Below are 20,460 nucleotides of genomic sequence, written 5' to 3' on the forward strand. Positions count from 1 at the left end.
CATTGGATTGATATAACTTAATACCTCTGGCTTCAGAAAAACTTCTGGTGGCTGCCCGCAAGCCCTCGGAAAGTGTGTAGACATACCTATATATTTTGATGTATTATGACCAAAGTAATGGGGCAGTTTTGGTCTCTTCCCAGCTGACTTAACTTCGTCCAAAAATATGTAGTCCTAAAGACCTATCACTGGTAGCTCATAATCACATAATGTTTTAACTGGTGTGACTACTCAGGTGTTGCTTTTGCTAGGTCTTACTTCTAGGGCAGTTTTAAGCCCTAAGGCACTAAATTCCACTGCAGACTGGATACATCCTGCTAGGCCCAGGAGTGCCTTAGATCCTGGGAGATAAGGAGAGTAAATCTGAAAGTTTTGTGGCATTGGTTGGCATACACAACTACTATGGGTTTTATTGATAAATGTCAAAAATAGAAACTTTGTATATTCTTTGGGGATTCTATTTTTGTTTGTGTTATTCAGGATAATCTGTGAAGCACTTTCTAATTTTAAAAATTTTATTGATATGGCTATATATCCTCTGATATTTGACCTTTTAATTAGTACCATATAATCAGTATATGTAGATCACATGCCTTTACATGTCAATAAAAGAACAATGGCACAAAAAATTAAATGGAATTATGACAGGCATTGTAGTAAGAGTGAAATGTTACAAATTGGACTGTAATGAGTGAATGAAAAACTAAGAACTGTCTAAAAAGGAAAAGAAAAACAAAGGACAATGTATTTTTCTCACATTTGAATAATTAGTTGTCAATCTTATATCTTATTATACTTAAATTCGATGTCAGACCTGTGTATAATAAGACATTTGATTGACAAGGCAATTTTTTACACATGGATGTGATGTTATACTCATGTGTAACTGGGTATTTGATTGACATAAGAAAAATATCAATATATCTTTATATTACCAACTAAGAGTTAATATCCAAAAGCACAGTGAAAGATAGCAATCATTTGATTATGCATTGTTATCTTGTTTCTTGTTTCTTTTGGTTAATGTGTAGTTGTCATAAAATTAATTTTACTTTAATATAGATTTTAGAGGATCTTATAGTATTATATATGAGAAATTTACTTAAACATTGAAGTATATATACTGTGAACCTTGATCCCATTCCTTGACATATTAGAGTCTCATTACAATATAACTTGTTATTGTATGGATTCAGATATAGTAAAAATAAAATGCTATTCTGAAGTATAGCAGTCAATTTAATGTGAATGCAAAAGTATCAGACTGAGACACCACAATAATAGTGTTACTCAAGTTTATCATTAGATTTCTTTTTTATTACTATTATTATTATTATACTTGAAGTTCTAGGGTACATGTGTACAATGTGCAGGTTTGTTACATATGTATGCATGTGCCATGTTGGTGTGCTGCACCCATTAACTCCACATTTACATTAGGTATATCTCCTAATGCTATCTCTCCCCCTTCTCCCCTCCCCACAATAGGCTCCAGTGTGTGATGTTCCCCTTCCTGTGTCCAAGTGTTCTCATTGTTCAATTTCCACCTATGAGTGAGAACACGCGGTGTTTGGTTTTCTGTTCTAGTGATAGTTTGCTGAGAATGATGGTTTCCAGCTGCATCCATGTCCTCGCAAAGAACACGAACTCATCTTTGTTTTATGGCTGCATAGTATTCCACGGTGTATATGTGCCACATTTTCTTAATCCAGTCTGTCACTGATGGACATTGGATTGATTCCAAGTCTTTGCTATTGTGAATAGTGCTGCAATAAACATACATGTGCATGTGTCTTTATAGCAGCACGATTTATAATCCTTTGGGTATATACCCAGTAATGGGATGGCTGGGTCAAATGGTATTTCTAGTTCTAGATCCTTGGGGAATCACCACACTGTCTTCCACAATGGTTGAACTAGTTTACAATCCCACCAACAGTGTAAAAGTGTTCCTATTTCTCCACGTCCTCTCCAGCACCTGTTGTTTCCTGATTTTTTAATGATTGCCATTCTAACTGGTGTGAGATGGTATCTCATTGTGGTTTTGATTTGCATTTCTCTGATGGCGAGTGATGATGAGCATTTTTTCATGTGTCTGTTGGCTGTATGAATGTCTTCTTTTGAGAAGTGTCTGTTCATATCCTTTGCCCACTTTTTGATGGGGTTGTTTGTTTTTTTCTTGTAAATTTGTTTCTTTACGGTTTTAATTATTTTAAATTGTGTTTCAAATGCTAAGCATGAAATAAGTCATGATATTATTCTTGTTTTGAGTAAAAGCCTGAATGTATTCTCATTTAAACTTGACATTTTCAAAGTATTTTTTAAAGCAGCAGAGAGTATTTTAAAGTGTATCAATAAGTATCCCACCAAAACAGTGTGCCCTGGTTAGTAAATGTTGACTTAAACAAAATTGAACATGTTTCTTTAGTGCTAGACTTCTCGGAGTGTTTGAAATGCTAATATGAACTGTGAATATCAAAGGATGGGAAATAATATCACGTTCCCCAAACTTCTTTGAAGCAAACTCTTCCTGGAAAGCAACAAGTAGAAGCAAAAGAGATTTTAAAAAAAAAAACAACAACATGTTTCGGGAAAGACTGCTCTGAGCATTTTTTCTTTTAAGCTCCCTGAGGATGGGGAATTTAACTGAGGACAGGACAGGGAGCTTCCGTTCTCTTCTCCTTACAGTCTTCACCAGAGCCTGGCCAAGGATCAGAGAGTGCTCAAAATACTCATCTTAAACTGTACTGAACTGAATTTATCTGGATGATAGCCCTCTTGATACAAAATAAATTGGAAAAGAGAAATATTTCTATGGACTGTAAAATGTTTACAAAAATTTAAAATAGACCACCGAACATTGATCATATTTGGCAGGTTATGGTTCCTCACTTCCCCCATCTCTGGTAAGTTTGTGACATTAGAAATGCATGAAGAGATATAGGCTGCTTCATAGGCTAGTAGTTTGTGTAGGTCCATTAGAAATTGTTGATTTATATATATCATATTAATGTATCAAGACATTGTTTTTCAAGGAATTGAATAGTTACAATTATTATTAATACATTTTAAACACTTGTGCGTTTGAAACAGGTTGGTAAAGTTTTATATCAGTACAAATGTAAAGTCATTCAAGTTCAGCATTCACATTCAGGAAATACAGAGAACACCACAAAGATACTCCTCGAGAAGAGCAGCTCCAAGACACATAATCGTCAGATTCACCAAGGTTGAAATGAAGGAAAAAATGTTAAGGGCAGCTAGAGAGAAAGATCTGGTTACCCACAAAGGGAAGCCCATCAGACTAACAGTGGACCTCTCTACAAAAACCCTACAAGCCAGAAGAGAGTGGGGGTCAATATTCAACATTCTTAAAGAAAAGAATTTTCAACCCAAAATTTCATATCCATCCAAACAAAGCTTCATAAGTAAAGGAGAAATAAATCCTTTACAGACAAGCAAATGCTCAGGGATTTTGTCACCACCAGGCCTGCCTTACAAGAGCTCCTGAAGGAAGCATTAAAAATGGAAAGGAAAAACTGGTACCAGCCACTGCAGAAGCATACCAAATTGTAAAGACCATTGACACTATGAAGAAACTGCATCAACTAACGGACAAAATAATCAGCTAGCATCATAATGACAGGATGAAATTCACACATAACAATATTAACCTTAAATGTAAACAGGCTGAATGCCCCAATTAAAAAACACAGACAAGCAAATTGGATGAAGTGTCAAGACCCATCAGTGTGCTATATTCAGGAGACCCATCTCAGGTTCAAAGACACACGTAGGCTCAAAATAAAGGGATGGAGGAATATTCACCAAGCAAATGGAAAGCGAAAAAAAAAAAAAAAAAAAAAAAAAAAAGCAGGGGTTGCAGTCCTAGTCTCTGGTAAAACAGACTTTAAACCAGCAAAGATCAAAAAAGACAAAGAAGGGCATTATGTAATGGTTAAGGGATCAATGCAACAAGAAGAGCTAACTATCCTAAATATATATTCACCTAATACAGGAATACCCAGATTCACAAAGCAAGTTCTTAGGGACCTACAAAGAGACTTAGAGTCCCATACAATAAAACTGGGAGACTTTAACACCCCACTGTCAATATTAGACAGATCAAAGAGACGGAAAATTAACAAGGATATTCAGGACTTGAACTCAGTTCTGGACCAAGCGGACATAATAGACATCCACAGAACTCTCCACCCTGAATCAACAGAATATACATTCTTCTCTGCACCACATCACACTTATTCTAAAACTGACCACAGAATAGGAAGTAAAACGCTCCTCAGCAAATGTGTAAGATTGGAAATCATAACAAACAGTATCTCAGACCACAGTGTAATCAAATTAGAACTCAGAATTAAGAAACTCACTCAAAACCGCACAACTACATGGAAACTGAAAAACCTGTTCCTGAATGACTACTGGGTAAATAATGAAATTAAGGCAGAAATAAGTTCTTTGAAACCAATAAGAACACAGACACAATGTATCAGAATCTCTGGGACACACCTAAAGCAGTGTTTAGAGGGAAATTTATAGCACTAAATGCCCACAGGAGAAAGCAGGAAAGATCTCAAGTCATACACAGTTTTTTTTTGTTTGTTTTTGTTTTTGTTTTTGTTTTTTTGCCTGAAGGTTTCTCTTTCCTTTTAGAACTTAGAATCAAAGAACTGGAAAAGATTAATGTAATTCCTACCTTCAGGTAGGATCATATAACATCATTCCTTGCCACTACGCAAGACATTGTGTGATATTTCTATTTATATTGCTATATACTTGTATATAATAACTGGAAGTGCTTGTTTGTTTATAATCCTTCTGGCCACTTACCCTTTACGGTAGTAGTTCAGCACTATGGGTGAACACATGGATACATCCATGTAATCCAACATCTTATTATCCCATTAACTCAGAACATGGACCCATGTCTAATATGAAAATGAGGTCTATGAAATTTCTTGGCTTTATATTTGAATTATTGTTTCAAACTTAGAGATGTGTGGACATGGCTTTTTTGCAATGCTATGAACACTCATGAGTAGGATGCCTATGAGGTTTCTGAGAAAATTATATCAGCATAAATGCTGCTGGCTTGGACTGAAAGGGACTTAGACAGTATAAAATAGACAATATAAAAATGATTCCATTTGAGTCCAAAATTCTACTGGCAGGAAGAAGGAAAAGAAAACCACTCAGCTGTATGCATGTCTCATGACAAAGAAATTATGATTGGGTGCAGAACTGAGTATGTATAAGGTGGATCTGAAAGTAATGGAATTATTCCCAGGCCATGAGCCCTAATAAGTGAACTGCCAATATTTTCCCAGCTGGATTTGGAATTGCTATGAACCAGTGACTCTCTTGGCCTACCGTTTTTCTCTTTTTTGAACAGAAATGTCTATAGCATATATAGCAAACACACTCTAAGGTGGTCCCATGATCTCTACCTCCTAGATGTTCATACCTTATGTAATCTCCACCTAGAGTGTGAGTAGGACCTGTGAGTAGCTTCCATCCAGTTGACCATGACAAATGTATGTGATATTACCCTGTGATTATATTTCATTTAAAAATTTTTGTGTTGCTAGAAGGTTCTTTCTTGTTTTCTAGCTGGCTTTAAAGATGTAAGCTATTGTATGCTGCCTAAGTAGAGGGCCATGTGGTAGGGACTGTGGGAAGCTTCTAGGAGCCAACAGTGACCTCCTGTTACTAGCCAGCAACAATTAAGTCCCAATGTCATATAGCTGTGAGAAAATGAATTCTGCCAATATTTTAGTCAGCTTGGAGTGGACAGTTCCCCAGTTGAGCCTCATCCCTGGTCAACATCTTGATTGCAGGTTTGTAGAGGACCCTGTTAAGTCATACCTGAATTGCTGACCTATAGAAACTGAAACAATAAATGTATGTGTAATTGTTATGGACTGATTGCTTGTGCCCCTGTTCCCCCCTTATCCATATGTTGGAATCTTAAGTCCCAGTATAATGATATTAAAAGGAGAGGCCTTTGGAAGATAATTAGGTAATGAGTGAGACCCCTATAAACAGAACTAATGCCCTTATAAAAGAGACCCCAGAGAGTTTGCTCTGTGCTCTCCACCATGTGAAGATACAGTGAGAAGACAGCCATGTTTAGATAAGAAAATGGGCCCTTGCCAAACACTAGACCTCCTAGCACCTTGATCTTGGATGTCTCAGCCTCCCAAACTATAAGAAATAAAATTCCATTGTTTATAAGTCACCCAGTCCATAATATTCTATTGTAGTAGGACAAATAGACTAAGACAGTTATTTTAGGAAGCCAAGTTGTAGTAATTTTTTATAAAGTAATAGAAAGCTTACACATTAGTTATACTGTTCCTGTCCTGGGATTATATGTTGAGTGTGTCAGGGCAGGTAGCTTGTCTTTTTAGTTTCACAGGTCCACATATCAAGAGGACCTGTACTTTGGCTACTTCATCTGCATTGGGACCCAATTTAGGTGAAAAGATTCTATACTCTGAGCTGATGATGTAATGAGATGAGACCTTTGGAACTCTTGGAAGGGGATAAGTGCATTTTGCAAGTGGGAAGAATGTGAATCACTGGGAGTCATCTTGGAGGCTAGAAAACACAAAGTCTCTAAATTTTTATTAATGTTTATTCTTAATACTGTAATAAAGAAATTATATTTAATATAATTTATTTAATTAGGGTTTAAGTCTACCATCTTACTATCTTATGTACCACCTAGTATGTGTTTTAATAATTCCATTCCCTATTTTGACCTATGCAATTTTTGTTAGTATTTTAGTAGTTGCCCTGAAGATTATGGCATGTACCTTTGAGTTATTAAATAAAATGTAAATTATAACTTATTCTACTTCCTAGAATTCTGTTGAACTTCTTAGCCTCTGTGTCTACTTTCTCAGTTTCTTAGCTTCTTGGTTTCTCCACTTCTTACATTCAAATTATAGCAAATATTTTGAGAGAAAGTAGATATCAAATATCTGGATCACAACTCTGGCCTTCCCTTCTTTCTAAGATCTTGTATACTCTAGTCTACTGCTTTAATAGATCACCAATGTCCTCAAATAGAGGATATTTCTATTATTCTACTTTTAAAGATCTTTCCAGTAGGAGATCTGGTCTGAAAACAGCTATCCCATCATGTCTGGAACTGGAAAAATCTGCTTTCTGCATCAAGCCCACTGTAATCTTACTTTTCCCTTACAACTAATGAAACGATGTTTTTCAAGGTTTTTAATGGTGTCTGTGTTTTTTATTCAATTAATTTATTATAATACTACTCTCTACATATTTTGATACAGATGGTATTCTCCTTGGACATCTTTCTTTTTGGTTTCTGGAGTACCACGTTCTCCTTTTTTACCTCCTACCATTCTCTTCACTCCTTCTCACTCTCCCTCACTGATTTCCATTCTTCCTCTATACCACAGGTCAGCAAACTTCCTGTAAAGGGCTAATACTAAGTATTTTAGGCATTGTGGATTGCATAGAGTTTTTGTCTCATAGTTTTCTTCCTTTGCTGCTTATGCTACCACTGCTGCCTCCAACTCTTCCTCCTCTTCTTCCTTTTGTTTTCATAACACTTTAAAAGGTTAAAAAAAAATCAAAACAACAACAAACAAACAAAAACTCTTCAGGACTATACACACGCAAGCCATGGGTTGGATTTGGCCCACAGGCTATGATTTGCTGACTCTTGCGCTATACTTATTTTTTTTATTATTATTATTATACTTTAAGTTCTAGGGTACATGTGCACAATGTGCAGGTTTGTTACATATGTATACATGTGCCATGTTGGTGTGCCGCACCCATCAACTCATCATTTACATTAGGTATATCTCCTAATGCTATCCCTCCCCACTCCCCATAATAGGACCCGGTGTGTGATAATCCCCTTCCTGTGTCCAAGTGATCTCATTTTTCAATTCCCACCTATGAGTGAGAACATGCGGTATTTGGTTTTCTGTTCTTGTGATAGTTTGCTGAGAATGATGGTTTCCAGCTGCATCCATGTCCCTACAAAGGACACAAACTCATCCTTTTTTATGGCTGCATAGTATTCCATGGTGTATATGTGCCACATTTCCTTAATCCAGTCTGTCACTGATGGACATTTGGGTTGATTCCAAGTCTTTGCTCTTGTGAATAGTTGCACTAGACTTTTAACCCTGGAGTGGCCAAAGCACAGTTCTTGAACTCTTTCTCTTTTTTTGTCTACAGACATTACCTTGGAGACCTCACCCAGTGTCGTGGTTTTAAATTACATGTATATATTGGTGGCACCATAATTTATGTTGGAAGCCAGGACTTCTCCCTGAAGTACAGACTCATTTATCTAATTGCATAATCAAATCTCCACTTGGGTATCTACCAGGCACCTCTAACTTTACATGTCCAGAATTAAATTTCTTACCTTCATGGCTTCCAGAAGGCTTCAATTTTAGTTTTCATCATATAAGTTAATGCCTCCTAAGATCACTTCTAACTTAGGTTGGATTTCTACCAGACTCACATCCTGAGAATGATTTGAGTGCCAGTAGCTCAATGGCACTCATTGGATGTGATTGCAGGAAACTATAGTAGGAAGTGGGGAAATGAGACAAGAAAGGGAAGGCAGTTAGAGGTACATAATCAAGGAAGTTTCCACAATAGACAACTGGCGCTAAATTGCCCTGGGGAAATCTGGAGCTCTTGTAAAATACATGTGTCAGCTTCATTCCACTCCGTGACAACACTGTGGTATTTATATACCAACTCCTGTCTGTTATTGGTGTGGGTGCTTGTCCAAGGGGAGAAAGTGGATATTGTTGGGTTTCTACATGCATGGGACAAGTTAGCTCCAGTCCCAGACAGCCTTCAAGCAAGAGATGTTGATGATGACAGTTAGAAGTTAAATGGTATGAACTTAAATATAAGATCCAGGGAATATGGGCAAGACACTGCTGTTATCTTCTGTACCCTTTAATGCCAACATGGCTCTGGGCTGCCATAATCTCTCTCTAGATTCTTGCAGTTGTCTCTTATCTGTTATCTAAATTTCCACTTTTATATCCCTTTAGAATGCTCTCAACACAACAGTCAAATGGATGCTGGTAAAACATAAGACAAATTGTGTCTTTTCTGTACTCAAAACCCTCTGTTGGCTTCCCATATTGCACAAGATAAAAGCAAAGTCCTTGTAAAGAGATTGCAGATCTTAGAAGATTTGCCTTAATCTCTCTAACTTCCTCTTCTACCACTTCTGTTCCCTACCATTTTGATCCAATGAATGGTCCTGTTTAATTTTTAAACATAAAAAAGCAGGCACTGCCTTAGGTCCTTGCAATCAATCATGACCCCTTCTGCCTATATCCCTTCCCACAGGTAGTGCCATGACTTTTTACACCTCTCTCTGTTTTTCTATTTTTATTTTTGGAGACAGTCTTGCTCTGTCACCCAGGCTAGAGTGCAGTGGCTCAATCTAGGCTCACTGCAACCTTCAACACTTGGGTTCAAGCAATCCTCCCACCTCAGCCTCCCAAGTAGCTAGGATTACAGGCATGCACCACACCCAGTTATTTTTTTTTTTTTTTTGTATTTTTAGTAAAGATGGGTTTTACCATGTTGGCCAGGCTGATCTCGAACTCCTGACCTCAAGTGATCCGCCCGCTTTGGCCTCCCAAATTTCTGGGATTACAGGCGTGAGCCACCATGCCCAGCCCTCTCTCTGATTTTGACTCCAGTATCTCCTCAGTTTGTCTATTACACTCAAAATTACCCCCAATCCCTATTTCTTTCTCTACTTAATTTTTTCCCTTACTTTTATCACTATCTAACATTCTAAATATTTTAAAATTAATTTTGTTTATTCTCTGTCCATCCTCTAGAATGTGAGCATCACCAGGACAGTTTTTCTTTGTTTGCTTTATTCACTTCTTTATCTTTGGTACATGAGAGTCAATCAACGTGTTTTTTACTGAATGAATGAAAGAAGCAGTTTAGAACCTAGTTACTGAAAATAACCCAGAGGTTGCTTTTTAATTTCTTAAGAGGCAAGGTAACATTTTTCTCAGGAAATTTAATAGCCCAATTTAGTAAAATGTTTTTCTTTTAACATATTTATACTGTAATATCCTTAAAGTTATGATGTGGTCAAATTTGTGGCCTTACTCCCAGTATTGTTCACTTAGGCCATTATAGTACATGATGTGATATTTATTATTAATTAAGATACACTTTGAAAGCCCAATTATTTTTTAAATTTTGATTTTTCCATGAATCCTTTTGTATATTACAGGCTTAATACTATTTTATACATTAAATAGAAAAATTTGAGGGTAATCTGTTTGGCATACTCCTGTCTTATTTTTACAAAAGTTTTATTATATAACTACAATTAATTTTTATCTTCATATGACATTATCTTCTTTATAATTGTATTGGACATTTTGGAAAGCTTCTGAATCAAATTTACAAATGTGATTTTGCTCTGATGTTTAGTGATTTTATTTATTGTTGTTACTTTACTACACATAGTTATCTCTGTTTTATAACTTGCCATTTCTCCAACTTTTCAAACAATGCATGCTTGCTATAAAAGACAAACAATATAGAAATGCATTAAATAAAAAGTAAACATTGCTCTTATTCCTACTCTACAAACAAATGTAGTTAACCACTTAGTATATATGTTTATTTATATACTTAGTTTATGTGATTTCTTTCTAGACACATAGAAGCATATAATTTTGATATTATTTTATATTTTTACATAGGTATGTATATGTTTATGAATATAGTACTATATGATTTATTATTTATTCTTATTGTAAGAACATCTAATATGAACTGTATCTTCTTAACAATTTTTTTTTTTGAGACAGGTCTCTAACCCAGGTTGTAGTTCATTGGCACAATCTCAGCTCATTACAGCCTTGACCTCCTGGACTCAAGCCATCCTCCCACCTCGGCCTCCCAAGTAGCTGAAACCACAGGTATGTGCACCACACCCAGCAAATTTTTGTACTTTTTGTAGAGACGAGGTTTTGCCATGTTGCCCAGGCTGGTCTCAGACACCTGAGCTCAAGCAATCTGCCCACCTCAGCCTCCCAACGTGCTGGGATTATAGGCATGAGTCGCCATGCCCAGCAACAAAATTTTATGTATGTAATATATCAATTTTAACTATAGGCACAATATTGCACAGCAGAACTCTAGAATTCATTCATTTTGTATGACTAAAATTTTAGTACTCTATAAATTAAAAGAATATGACATTGATGAGACTGACAATCCCATTTGTATTGGTTACTATCATCAGATCTGGATATGATTTTGAATTTTACAGATATTTATTTTTATTCAGATATGATTTTGTATACACTAATATTAAACTATGATTTTACCATGACTCGGGGATAAATTCTAAACAGCAGCATATATGTTAAGAAGGCAATGCGTTAACTGAAAAAGTAAGCTGTCCTTTAGGTTTGAAACTTGACAACTATAAAAACCGTGAAGGCTGAAAGATAACTTGTATAAAATATAAAGAAATCCTAACCTTTTTAAAAAAGAACTGTCTTTATAAGATGAGTGAGAAGAAATAACTTAAAGAATATAGCCATGAGCAAGTCATCCTATCTTTTCTTTCATAAAGATGTATGTCATATTAGATCAATTCTCTGCCTCTGCTTTATATATTCAATGTATATTTTTTCCTCCTCTATTCTTTGGGACTGAGATTACTTTAGAGAGTAGTTAGAGAAAATTGAAAGTGTTTTGGAATGTGTAAGAATACAAAGTTCAGACTGCAGTGAAAGCTTTAATAACTTGTGAATTATGTCATCTGTGAAATAACAATAGATGACAAACTCAGCTGTGAGCAGAATAAAAGCATCCTTTTAGTAAACGAAAATAATCTAATTTCTTTCTAGAGTTGTGATTCGCTTTAGATTTTCAGTGTTCCTTTTACAAAGATTTAATATACCATAAAGTATAACTTAGATACAATAAAGATATTATCTTTAGTAGAATCTGGGGTTCAAGTACTGGTATCTTATGTCTTAAACCTGCTTGGGTGGTCTCATGTTAAGAAAGAATCCCATTTGTATCTACCTAGAAATTTTACTAAGAGGCAGATTTCCTCTGCTACATGTATACTAGATTTTCTGATAAGGATTTTTTGAATCAGAAATCCATCATGTATTATTGCTAATACTGCCCACTTGATATTGAATTATTTTCTCTTGGACAACTAATAAACATCTCATACCTGAATTCGCCAAGACAGATCACTTGTTTTTGCCCAAACCTGTCTCTCTATGTTTTATACTTCACAGTAAATGATGTCACCATTTATCAAGATGCCTAAGCCCAAATTCTGAGAGTCATTTTTTATTCCTTCGTTTCTTTACTACAAACAATGAATAAGATATATAACTATGTAAAATAAAATTATATAAAAATATAACCTCTTATCACTGGACCTTCTACTAATGCTCTTATAATTGTGTTACTATTGCAAAGTACTTGAGCCTCTGGCTAGTAATAGAGGGTTGTGAATTAGTGATAGAGTGAAGATGAAAACATGCAATTATAATTTATTTTAATCATAGATTAAAGATACATACTTTATTTTCTGCTTTTCTGTCTAACCTTTACAGAATAAATTAGCCTAATCTAAGTGGAGAACAGCTTGGTGTGGACACAGGGAGATATTACAGACTTTTTCTGCTTTTATTTTCTCCAAACCGACTCTTCCCTCATTTCCCTTTTCTTTCCCATTTATGAGAAAACAAAAACAAAACATTGAACATTGACCAACTTACTTTTGGATAGTATATTCTAACACCATAGCGTTATTTTCTAATCACAATTAACATTATACTGTTCTTTGTGTTTCATTCCAAGACAAAATTATGACTGCTTTATGGTAAAAAGTTTTATCTTCAGCAGATAGATGAAAATACTTCTTGCCTATTTCTCCTGGCAAAATTGCGTATACACAGGTTTGTAAGCCTCAGAGCCAAATATTCAGATAAAAATTAATGAGAAAATATACTAAAACAAAGCACTTTTTAATACCACCTGATATTCTGAGGTTATTTGTTAAATGACAACTCTTTATACCCCAAAACACCTTACAACAGATTTCGTGGCTTTCAGAAATGTTTCCCTTTGTGTTGAACATGTAATTAAACTGTTAAAAGTCACATGTGTGGAACACTCTTTGCTAAGAATAAGTCTATTATTATCTTCATCCTCCTTCTTTAGATTTTGATTATCAGATATTATAACTCTCTGAAAATATCTGTTTTATTGGTTTACAGGTCTGTGTTCAGTCTGGCAGTCAGATTTCACATATCTGTTAGTAATACCCACAGAATAATACATCTCTGTGAAATATCAGGTTAGAAGCAATCGAATTGTATCGTGTAGCACGGTGAAAAATTAAACTGATATCTAGCAGAATTCAGCATTCTGTTTGTTGCACTTTCATCATAAACCTGTGTCAGCTTTATTCCTTTGGAAATCTCAGTCCAAATAATCTCTTCTCTGTTTTGAGTTCTATTTATTTTCTCCTTGGGAAAAATGACCACTTTTCTTCTTTCTTCCATGAACTATGAGTGTTTACAGTATATAGTTCAATTTATGCCTCCTACTTTACAGCCTTGTGATTAATTTCTCAAATTCAGTAGTTTCCACTTGTTTATACTTCAGGTAGCCATCCATAAAATCTTAAAGGATAGTCCATAAAAAGTTATATTATTTAGAAAACAGAATATTTATCCATAACCCCAATCACACTTATGTAACTACATTTATTTTTGCATGTTCCCTTCTCATCTTTTTTTCACATCAATCTGTTTATATGTGTCATTGATGTTATTCTGAGTTTTCACTTGGCAATATTTAATAGATATTATACTATACTCTTTGTAATAATCATTTAAAAAAATTTAATAATTTTTTGAATTAGTATTACCTAATAAGCATCTTGCCTTTAATTTTACAGTAATCACTGAAAACATTTTAATACCTGTTCAATATTCCGTGTAGTGTATATGCCATAATTTAAGAAGCCATTTCCTTGATGCTTGTTACTTAGGTTTCTTCCAGTTTTTTCCTTCTTAAATTATGCTCCAATGAAAAGCTTTCATATCTATGGAAACAGACACAGTAAAAAAGAGAGAATGACAATGCTGTAAAATGTTAGCATTTGGATAGCAGGTGAAGAATATACAGGTATTCTTTGAAATATTTATGCAACTCTTCTATAATACTGAAATAATCTCAAAATAATATAAATGTCTATGTGAATCAGTGGAATTATTGGGTCAAATGTCACATACATTTTAAAAACTTCCTTTTATATTGTCTTTTTATACCAGTAAATGGCATAACAGTATGTGAATATCTGTTTCATTGCTCAATTAACAAGTGATCTATGAATAATCCATGTAAAAAAGAGATTTTTACTCTTTGCTGTATTCAACAAGCTCTGAATTGGAAATGAAAGGCTGTGAAAATGTAAATAGTGAGAGAGAAAGGGAGAGGGAAGAGATACTGCATTTAGAGGAAGATCCATGCCAATTTTTTTTTTCCAGTTATCTTTGGAAGTACTCACACAAGAGAACAAGAGTGACAATAACAATAGATTGATTTATTTTTTCCTTTTTGGTGAGTTTCTATCTGGGCATATATTTTCTGTAAAGCAACCCCACTATTGTTAGTAAGATTTGAGACATTGATATATGCAAAGTCATAGAATCAAACAGTTTAAAGCAAGCAGTGCTAGAATTTAGAGATTCCCCAACCCAAATCCCATGATTTTACTGATAAAAATATGAAAACCTAGGATGAAAGGGCATAGTGAAGTGTACAAAATTAATCAACAATAGAGCCATTTCTATAACAAAATCCTCTTTACTAATATTCCTGGGCGTTTTCCATAAACACCAGCATCTTAGTGATACGGTTTGGCTCTGTGTCCCTATGCAAATCTCACTTTGAATTATAATAATCCCCACATGCCAAGGGTGGAACCTGGTGGAGATAATGGAATCATGAGGGTGGTTTACCCCATACCGTTGTCGTGATAGTGAGTTCTCATGAGATCTGATGGTTTTATTAGGGGCTTCCCCCTTCTCTTGGCTCTCATTCTCTTTCCTACACCCTGTGAGAGGTGTCTTCTGTCATGATTGTAAGTTTCCTGAGGCCTACCCAGCCATGCAGAAATGTGAGTCAATTAAACCTCTTTGCTTTATAAATTACCTAGTCTCGAGGACATCCTTATAGCAGCATAAGAACAGACTTAGTAAGTCTATAGAAGGACAACATATACTACTATTGTCATGTAAAACTGACTTCCAGTTTCACGGTGGTTCTTCCCGTTTTTAGTAGTTCTAGGACTTCTTTATATCAGTGGATTATATACATTATTTAAAGTTCTTAAAGCAAATATATGAATGTGAACACAGGCCAGTATTCATGCTAGACAAAATTATTTTGAAGAGCAGTGGAGTTCACTTAATAAACATTTGCAATTGGATAACTTCATTAGATATACTCTGCTGATTTTTCTCCAAATATGTATTTTGACTATCTATTGCATGTCACTTGCTCTTTCTTCTAGGTGCTTGGGACTGGGGATGCAACATAAAATGAAAGCTAATCTGGCTTTCATGGAACTTACATTTTATTGATGAACTTACATTCAAGTGGGCATCAGCCTAATGTGAACTAGATAAATTGCTCTTAAATGTAATTGCAATTAATTGTTAAGATAATTTCTATGATCTTTCTTCTGAGGGAAAAACCCTGTAAATCTATAGGAAGTACAGTGCTTAGAATCACCATTTGTAAAAATAAAAGCTTGAGGAGGAAAGATAGAAATATCCTTTCATTCTATCATATATTTTATAGAGTTGTTAACCATTTTAGTACTAAAGAAATGCTAATTCACTAACCAACTTATTTATTTTTAGCATTTTGTATTTTCATGTTTCCTTCCACCAGATGTTAGAAATGTGACTCATTGCCTTCTAGCCCAAATCAGGGGGCATCATCATCTGAGATCTTTTTGGTGACTGAGTGCTTAACCAGATTTGCACCTCTGCTTAAGCCACCAAATTCACACCCAGGCATTTGTCACTAGGCAGCAGCCCATACCAGAGCCTCCAGTGGTTTGCTATTACAAAGAAACATGGCAAATGACATTTTTGTGCACACATGAACATGTACACTTATGGAATAAATACTTACAGAAAAGATTCAGACTTGAAAGGTTTGTAAGTTTTAAATTTGATAGACACTGTCATAATGTCCTTCAAGACACTTACACCAATTTATGTACTAACGAATGATCTATGAAAGCACCAACTTTTCCAAACACTTGTCAAAATTGTATGAGCTAAAAACTTATTTTTCTTGGAAATGTTTTTCTAATATTTTTTTAAATTTATCCAATTATAATTAAGGATACATGACTTTCACTTGATATCTGAAGAAGTGTCAATTCCCTAAATTTCTGGATAGTTTGAGCAGGTTCTGAAAAAAGTAGTACTTTTAGTTTTTTAATTTGGAGACTGAATTTTCACTTATTTTAGAAAAAGAAAGGTTGTTAAACTCAAAAAATATGTAGATATGTAGTTATTTGATGTTAGGAATACTTTTAGCACATCTCTTTCCTCTTTGACAAAAAGAAATCCTTATTTTGGATATGTGGATATTTCTATTGACTTTGGTACTTTGGATTCATAGAGGTGTGGGTGTTCTTCCATGAATAAGAATGAGATGAGTTCATTGAAAAGTATTGGAAGAAAGGCAGTGTCTTCTGTAAACAAAACCAATCTTTTAATTTTCTTGCTATCTTATGCTGAAGCAATGCACAGAGATTGGAACAATGTATTAAACTTATTCCCTTGAGATTTCCTGGAGGTGATTGTTTTCTGGGAGAATTATATTCCACTTGGCACATACTTTATTTTGGGGGAGAAAGGCTTAGAATTATTTTAACTTTCTGTGAGTTAGATAGTTGCTTTACTTTTGCAAAATGTGAAGACTCTTCTACAAGTAATGACATCTGTTTAATTCTACCGTATGTTATTTTGGTGGCAGACAGATAGCTACCTGGAGAATAAGCTAAAAGGTACAAGATATAGATGTCATATGGGTTAAATTGCAAATCTTTTAAACAATAATTACAATTTAAGGTACTTCATCACATCATTCTTATAGATAAACATTTATGTCTAAAATGTACCAATTAGATGTTATATCTCATTATTTATGAATTTTATGAATTAACATGAAAAATATATTCCATTATTCATTAGCTTTGTATGGCAACTGCATTCTGTTTTTGATAAAACTTATGGGGTTCATCTCAAATTTCAGTGACATGAACTAGTAAGATTAAAGGTGGCATTTTGACTGACAGCTAGAAATCAAACTTGAGAACCTCATTGTGACAAATATAGTAGCCTACTTTGATATTTCTAGGTGTCATAAGGATGAAATAAGATTTTGTTGTAACATCGGCAATAATAGAGGAACACGTATTTTCTTTGAACCTACGGGGTTTGGGGGTTCTTTTCAAATTCGTTAATTCATTTTTATGTAATAAATACTTTTTTCATTCTGTATGGCAGGAATTTTTTAACTCCACACATTAGCTGATACTTTTTCTTTGGAAAGAATTATTTCTTTGGAGAAAACATAACTTTTTTGGCACACAAGGCATTGTGCTAGGTACTTAACTCATTTTATAGATGAGAAAACTAGGCCTTAGAGAGCATAGGTAACTTATAAATGAGTGACAGTTCAGTGGTAGAGTCATAATATGAACTCATGAGTGTTGGACTTTAAAGGTCAATCTGTTAACATTACATTACTGCAATTAGGCTAACTAGTGAGGAAAGGGGGGCAATTACTAGCTATTTGAACAGATGAATATAACTGTCTAAACTTAATGGATCTTGCAGTGCATTTCAGGAAGCTACGATTTGAATTGGGGAAGAGAATCACAGTTATTTGCCCTTTTTTAAATCATTTGTTTGGCTCAAGACAAATGCCATCTTTGGATTTTTTTTTTTTTTTTTTTTAATGAAAGCATTTGTTGAGTTCTTCTCTGTCATGGTTATATTATTTATGATCATATCTTAAATCCTCATTTCAAATCTGTGGTGTAAAGATGGAGAAACTGAGGCTTACTAGCTTGCCTAACAATGACAAATGGTCTAAGAGCCACTCAAAATTCAGACATTCCCATTACGCTTGTGGGTGGTGGAAGGCTAATCAAAATATATCATTTTGTCCTATAGAGACAAAGATAAAAGGGTTAGACTGTTGTGCTTTCCTGAAATCTATAATACAAAGTTCTTAAATATTTGCCCCAAATCTTAAAAAAATTGTTTTCATTTATTTTTTGTTTTTGAAGACATTTTAACTTGAGTTCTCAAATGGGAAAAATGTGGTATTTTTTTCTGGTACCTTAAGATTTTAGAAAATATAGAAGTGATGATCTTATGACTCTGCCTTTTCCCACCAGAGTGGACCTACTTTTCAGAACCAAAATATCATTATTTTACCAGTGGGAGATATGGGGAAATGTTTTAGGTAACAGAATATACCATTTTGACACATGTCACCATTATTCCATTTCAGATATGCCTCAGGTCAAACACATTCTTTTTTTTTTTTTTTTTTTTTAATTTATTTATTATTATTATACTTTAAGTTGTAGGGTACATGTGCATAACGTGCAGGTTTGTTACATATGTATACTTGTGCCATGTTGCTGTGCTGCACCCATCAACTCGTCATTTACATCAGGTATAACTCACAATGCAATCCCTCGCCCTCCCCCCTCCCCATGATAGGCCCCAGTGTGTGATGTTCCCCTTCCTGAGTCCAAGTGATCTCATTGTTCAGTTCCCACCTATGAGTGAGAACATGCGGTGTTTGGTTTTCTGTTCTTGTGATAGTTTGCTAAGAATGATGGTTTCCAGCTGCATCCATGTCCCTACAAAGGACACAAACTCATCCTTTTTTATGGCTGCATAGTATTCCATGGTGTATATGTGCCACATTTTCTTAATCCAATCTGTCACTGATGGACATTTGGGTTGATTCCAAGTCTTTGCTATTGTGAATAGTGCTGCAATAAACATACGTGTGCATGTGTCTTTATAGCAGCATAATTTATAATCCTTTGGGTATACACCCAGTAATGGGATGGCTGGGTCATATGGTACATCTAGTTCTAGATCCTTGAGGAATCGCCATACTGTTTTCCATAATGGTTGAACTAGTTTACAATCCCACCAACAGTGTAAAAGTGTTCCTATTTCTCCACATCCTCTCCAGCACCTGTTGTTTCCTGACTTTTTAATGATTGCCATTCTAACTGGTGTGAGATGGTATCTCATTGTGGTTTTGATTTGCATTTCTCTGATGGCCAGTGATGATGAGCATTTTTTCATGTGTCTGTTGGCTGTATGAATGTCTTCTTTTGAGAAATGTCTGTTCATATCCTTTGCCCACTTTTTGATGGGGTTGTTTTTTTCTTGTAAATTTGTTTGAGTTCTTTGTAGGTTCTGGATATTAGCCCTTTGTCAGATGAGTAGATTGCAAAAATTTTCTCCCATTCTGTAGGTTGCCTGTTCACTCTGATGGTAGTTTCTTTTGCTGTGCAGAAGCTCTTTAGTTTAATTAGATCCCATTTCAAATAAAAGTCTTTTGTAGAATATCCAAAGAGGAATTTGATGTCATGTTTCCCTGAAACCAATAGTTTCCCTGAAACCAACACATTACATTCTGCCTAGAACATGTGTCCGTGAGTTGAAATGGGCTGAACTAATTCTGAACTTGAACATTAACCTTATTGTTTAAAAAATTACCAAGAACTACAAGCAAATAAATTAAAGTCCCCAGGTGATTTGGGCTTGAGTTTAGTTTTAGGAAACTGAAATAAAGAGATATTTTGAGATTTTTAAAATGATCTTGCCTTCCACAATAAAATAATGATTTAAACTATCCAGTTCTGACATAGTAAGCTGTGAAGATGAGATTCATGAACTTTCTGTCACTTAGTACTTAAATACCCACAACAAATATAGCTTTTTCTGTATAGCTTGGGTCTGTTTCCTTCAACAAGAATTAATTGCTTTGTGTTTATTTGGCTACACAAAATAGTTGGGTTTGTTTTGGAAGTGTGCTTTATACCATTTGTTTCCCATTGTCTCTGAGATGGGGCTGTGATTCAGAAACAACCTCCTCCTAAGATTTATGAATTTTAACGAGGTTGTGCACAGGGAAATAAAAACTAGCAGGTAATAACTTATAGAGATATTAGAGGTGTTTATTTAAGATGTCTTTTGTAGCTAAGAATATTATTAAGCAAGGCTTTTAGTATTAGTCTTCCTCATCCAGGATAACCAACTAGGAAATTCC

General features: G+C 34.8%; 1 long non-coding RNA gene across 1 annotated transcript in view; it reads left to right on the forward strand.

Moving 5' to 3' along the window:
• The window catches only part of LOC126937870 (uncharacterized), a 294,809-nt gene that overhangs the window by 161,589 nt on the left and 112,760 nt on the right, over window positions 1-20,460 (forward strand). Inside the window, exon 2 of the long non-coding RNA XR_007719883.1 lies at window positions 10,890-11,000. This is a non-coding gene — a long non-coding RNA (uncharacterized LOC126937870). The remainder of the gene's footprint in view (window positions 1-10,889; window positions 11,001-20,460) is intronic.

The sequence above is a fragment of the Macaca thibetana genome, chromosome 15 (genome assembly GCF_024542745.1).
Source record: "Macaca thibetana thibetana isolate TM-01 chromosome 15, ASM2454274v1, whole genome shotgun sequence".
NCBI classification, from domain to species: domain Eukaryota; kingdom Metazoa; phylum Chordata; class Mammalia; order Primates; family Cercopithecidae; genus Macaca; species Macaca thibetana.